This window comes from Sinocyclocheilus grahami, unplaced genomic scaffold (genome assembly GCF_001515645.1).
Source record: "Sinocyclocheilus grahami isolate Dianchi unplaced genomic scaffold, SAMN03320097.WGS_v1.1 scaffold435.1, whole genome shotgun sequence".
NCBI lineage: Eukaryota > Metazoa > Chordata > Actinopteri > Cypriniformes > Cyprinidae > Sinocyclocheilus > Sinocyclocheilus grahami.
The window spans coordinates 391,492-396,935 of NW_015505614.1; the positions used below are offsets into that span (position 1 = coordinate 391,492).

The 5,444-nt window shown below is 35.1% G+C and overlaps 1 protein-coding gene across 2 annotated transcripts in view; it reads left to right on the forward strand.

The window, feature by feature from the left end:
• The first annotated feature begins 1,161 nt into the window (after nucleotides 1-1,161).
• Nucleotides 1,162-5,444, forward strand: part of LOC107551841 (signal transducer and activator of transcription 5B-like) — a 34,545-nt gene continuing 30,262 nt past the window's right edge. Inside the window, exon 1 of one of the 2 annotated variants that reach the window (XM_016233594.1) lies at nucleotides 1,162-1,181. The gene's annotated coding sequence lies outside the window, so the exon portion shown is untranslated. Of the gene's footprint in view, nucleotides 1,182-3,368; nucleotides 3,501-5,444 lie in introns of those variants that run through there. The other variant, XM_016233593.1, reaches the window with a different exon arrangement.

Consider the following 5,444-nt stretch of genomic DNA (forward strand, 5'->3'; position numbering starts at 1 on the left):
CCTGCTTATCCTTTTCTCACAATAACTATGTTTGCCCCATTACTCTTATACATACTCAATTTCTAATGTATGTATGTTAATGTCCCATATTAAGGCCTGCATTGTATATTTAATGCTGTTCAGTGTAGGAGTGACTGTTCACTAGATCAGTCTTTTCTGACCAATAAAACCCTATTCTGATCGGGTGTGCCTCACACGTCCTGAAAAGTGCAAGTACCTCTCGAAAAGTGAAGCTGCGGGCTCTTTGATCGCCCCCTGGTGGCTGGCTGCAGTACAGGTCATAAACCCCGCCCTCTCCATGTAAACGAATGGGACTTGAGTCAAAATAAAAAAAATAATTACACTTCCAATACAGTTTTCCAAAAGATAGTTTTGGTCATTAAAGGTAGTTGTTATCTGGCTCCAAATGAATCTCTACTGCGCAGACTCTGGCTCCAAATGACGTAATTTACTCAAGATGTCAGCGGCCGTAATGAGATGCTTTGCTTCACTTTTCTATAGTGGAAGGAACAGGAGACGCGTCGTCCATCTTTTTTTACAGTCTATGATTCTGATACACATTAAATTGAGCCACCATGATATTATTTAGCCAACTTGTCACATTTACAGGAAACATAGGAACAAAAGATTTATTGATTATACTGAGTTGTATTTAGTGTATTCTTTATAATTTTGATTCATTATAACTATTTAACTTTAATTATTTATATTTAATTCGCTTGGTGAAAATAAAATAATACCATTTTATTTGTTATAGCACGTTTACTATTTGTTATAACACATTTAAAAACAACAGAGCTGACCTTAGTGCCTCACAATTGGAAAATTGGAAAAAAGAAACAAAAGTACAACGACAGCCCCATCAACACATTCAGTAGACACATTAACAAAACAATCTAAACTCTAGTATATATATATAAAAAAGAAGATTAATAATTTAATTGAATAGTTTAACCAAATAAAAAATGTAATGTAATAAAAAAAATTAAATGAAATAATAAATATCAAAATAAAACAAGAACTTGTGTGTCAGCAGATGTCAGTGTAACGTTAGGTGTGTTCAGCTCAAGAGTTGCTGCGTGTTTTTGTACAGTTGAGCTCATGGATGGATAAACCCTGTCAAACGTTTAACATCTACAAATCATCATCAGATCCTTCTGCTGCAGGTCTCCGTTAATGCTGTGAGCACATGTTTTATCACCTTTATTATTGAGTTGTTCTTAATGGGACTGGTTTCAGCTGACTGTGCATTATGAAGTACTTTTACTAGTTAGCTTAGCAGACGTTAAACTGCTCCAGTGAGTGATAATGTATCATATATCCAGCCACAAATACAGGTTTATATGGTTTATGGCACAGGTAAACTGTCAGATGTAAACGGTAAAGTTTTAAACACTTGTGTTTGTATGTTTTTATCCTTAGAGTCGAGCTAATGCTAGCTGCCAGTGCTAAGTGCTAATGCTAACTAAACATTTCACGAGCCGTCTGAAAATAATTGTGTAATGTGTAGAGGTTTCATACCGTGAAACATGATTTCGGTAATGTTTCATTTGAGTTTGCCTGTAGTCTTAGATTTTACTCACTTCTTGAGTTTAAAGCAACAAGTTTGTGTTGATGCTAATGTTTGTGTGTGCTAATGTTGTATAGTCTGGTTCAAAAACAGGAATACAAACACATTTAGCTTAATTAATTCGTGTATCTCAAAAGCTTTTGAGCTAGCTACCTAAATATCAGTTTTTGGCGTCATACCCATACAAACGGTACCGTGATTTACTATGGTACAGTGGTGGTAGCATGGTGGAATTACAGTACTAACTTACATGCTTCATAGAAAATACCATGATACTCTTTAGCATGTGTGGGCAGATGCAGCATCTTTGGACATCGTTAGCCTGTCAGAAACATTCAATTAGTTGAAACACGACCATACTGTTCTGTTTTTTTGTTTGTTTTGTTTATTGCATTTGTTTAACTTCAATGCTTTTTGAACAACTTACTACTTGAATTGTGTCTACAGTTTCATAAAATAAATCCTGTATGCACACAGTTCATGTATGCATAGAATATCTGGATGACCTTTGCCAAAAATATTTTATCCCACAATGAAGTGCGCTTGACTTGACATTCCATTTCTTGTGGGGATGCACCGATACCACTTTTTCCAGTACTCGCACTATACCGATACTTTTATTTTTGGTACTTGCCAGTACCGATACCGATATTTTTATTGCATTTGTACATTTTTTAAATATTGGGTACTGAAACCAAAAGAGTATGTATAATGTTAGTTGGTTAACTTAATTTATCAAATAGATACAGTCAAACCCAAATTTATTCAGACAGCTTCAACATTTCTCACATAATCACAGTTTATTCGCTATAGTTTAGAATGGATGGATAAACCCTGTCAAACGTTTAACATCTACAAATCATCATCAGATCCTTCTGCTGCAGGTCTCCGTTAATGCTGTGAGCACATGTTTTATCACCTTTATTATTGAGTTGTTCTTAATGGGACTGGTTTCAGCTGACTGTGCATTATGAAGTACTTTTACTAGTTAGCTTAGCAGACGTTAAACTGCTCCAGTGAGTGATAATGTATCATATATCCAGCCACAAATACAGGTTTATATGGTTTATGGCACAGGTAAACTGTCAGATGTAAACGGTAAAGTTTTAAACACTTGTGTTTGTATGTTTTTATCCTTAGAGTCGAGCTAATGCTAGCTGCCAGTGCTAAGTGCTAATGCTAACTAAACATTTCACGAGCCGTCTGAAAATAATTGTGTAATGTGTAGAGGTTTCATACCGTGAAACATGATTTCGGTAATGTTTCATTTGAGTTTGCCTGTAGTCTTAGATTTTACTCACTTCTTGAGTTTAAAGCAACAAGTTTGTGTTGATGCTAATGTTTGTGTGTGCTAATGTTGTATAGTCTGGTTCAAAAACAGGAATACAAACACATTTAGCTGAATTAATTCGTGTATCTCAAAAGCTTTTGAGCTAGCTACCTAAATATCAGTTTTTGGCGTCATACCCATACAAACGGTACCGTGATTTACTATGGTACAGTGGTGGTAGCATGGTGGAATTACAGTACTAACTTACATGCTTCATAGAAAATACCATGATACTCTTTAGCATGTGTGGGCAGATGCAGCATCTTTGGACATCGTTAGCCTGTCAGAAACATTCAATTAGTTGAAACACGACCATACTGTTCTGTTTTTTTGTTTGTTTTGTTTATTGCAGTATGTTTAACTTCAATGCTTTTTGAACAACTTACTACTTGTATTGTGTCTACAGTTTCATAATAATAAATATCAAAATAAAACAAGAACTTGTGTGTCAGCAGATGTCAGTGTAACGTTAGGTGTGTTCAGCTCAAGAGTTGCTGCGTGTTTTTGTACAGTTGAGCTCATGGATGGATAAACCCTGTCAAACGTTTAACATCTACAAATCATCATCAGATCCTTCTGCTGCAGGTCTCCGTTAATGCTGTGAGCACATGTTTTATCACCTTTATTATTGAGTTGTTCTTAATGGGACTGGTTTCAGCTGACTGTGCATTATGAAGTACTTTTACTAGTTAGCTTAGCAGACGTTAAACTGCTCCAGTGAGTGATAATGTATCATATATCCAGCCACAAATACAGGTTTATATGGTTTATGGCACAGGTAAACTGTCAGATGTAAACGGTAAAGTTTTAAACACTTGTGTTTGTATGTTTTTATCCTTAGAGTCGAGCTAATGCTAGCTGCCAGTGCTAAGTGCTAATGCTAACTAAACATTTCACGAGCCGTCTGAAAATAATTGTGTAATGTGTAGAGGTTTCATACCGTGAAACATGATTTCGGTAATGTTTCATTTGAGTTTGCCTGTAGTCTTAGATTTTACTCACTTCTTGAGTTTAAAGCAACAAGTTTGTGTTGATGCTAATGTTTGTGTGTGCTAATGTTGTATAGTCTGGTTCAAAAACAGGAATACAAACACATTTAGCTGAATTAATTCGTGTATCTCAAAAGCTTTTGAGCTAGCTACCTAAATATCAGTTTTTGGCGTCATACCCATACAAACGGTACCGTGATTTACTATGGTACAGTGGTGGTAGCATGGTGGAATTACAGTACTAACTTACATGCTTCATAGAAAATACCATGATACTCTTTAGCATGTGTGGGCAGATGCAGCATCTTTGGACATCGTTAGCCTGTCAGAAACATTCAATTAGTTGAAACACGACCATACTGTTCTGTTTTTTTGTTTGTTTTGTTTATTGCATTTGTTTAACTTCAATGCTTTTTGAACAACTTACTACTTGAATTGTGTCTACAGTTTCATAAAATAAATCCTGTATGCACACAGTTCATGTATGCATAGAATATCTGGATGACCTTTGCCAAAAATATTTTATCCCACAATGAAGTGCGCTTGACTTGACATTCCATTTCTTGTGGGGATGCACCGATACCACTTTTTCCAGTACTCGCACTATACCGATACTTTTATTTTTGGTACTTGCCAGTACCGATACCGATATTTTTATTGCATTTGTACATTTTTTAAATATTGGGTACTGAAACCAAAAGAGTATGTATAATGTTAGTTGGTTAACTTAATTTATCAAATAGATACAGTCAAACCCAAATTTATTCAGACAGCTTCAACATTTCTCACATAATCACAGTTTATTCGCTATAGTTTAGAAAATGGTAATAAAATATGAACTCAGAGTTAAACGGTGTCAGAACAAATTCATCTTGATAATGTTAGATAATTTTGATAGAAAGGTATGTAATAGATTACAATCAACCAAAAATTATTCAGACAGCTGTTAGTATGACAGTATTTACACAACTATGAATACTTTGTCGGGCAACCCTTAGCCTTAATGACAGCCTGTAGTGTCCTGGGCATGCTGTCACCCAGCTTCATGAAAACCTCAACTTCAGTTTTTTCCCAGATGCGGTCTGAATAATTTTTGGAACCAAATTTGTATCAATTTTACTGGTAGTCCACTGTATGAATAATTTTTGGGTATAATTTATCACAGTTTAGTTTATTTTGCTATCCTCACTTACATAAATGAACTATAGTGTCCTGTGCCCACTAGTAAAAAAAATATCAAAAATTATATCTGGTCTCTGAATAATTTTTGGTTTGACTGTATATCCTTCGGTTATTTTCACACTTAATTATGCCCATTAAAATGTATTTTACAAGTTTTTGTTACTTTCACTGTTAATTTTTTTGCTCTATGTACATCATCTTTATCTTTAATTTAATAGCATTAGAGCTGCTCCATTGCAGCGGCTCAGTACTGTAATCACGCGCTTTGCTGTAATAATGTAGGGAGCCACTCGCTATAAACCTCCTAACTGTGATATTTTCAGAAATAAAAGTCGCGTTGTTTCATCTGAAACGTGCTGCGATTTATATTCCA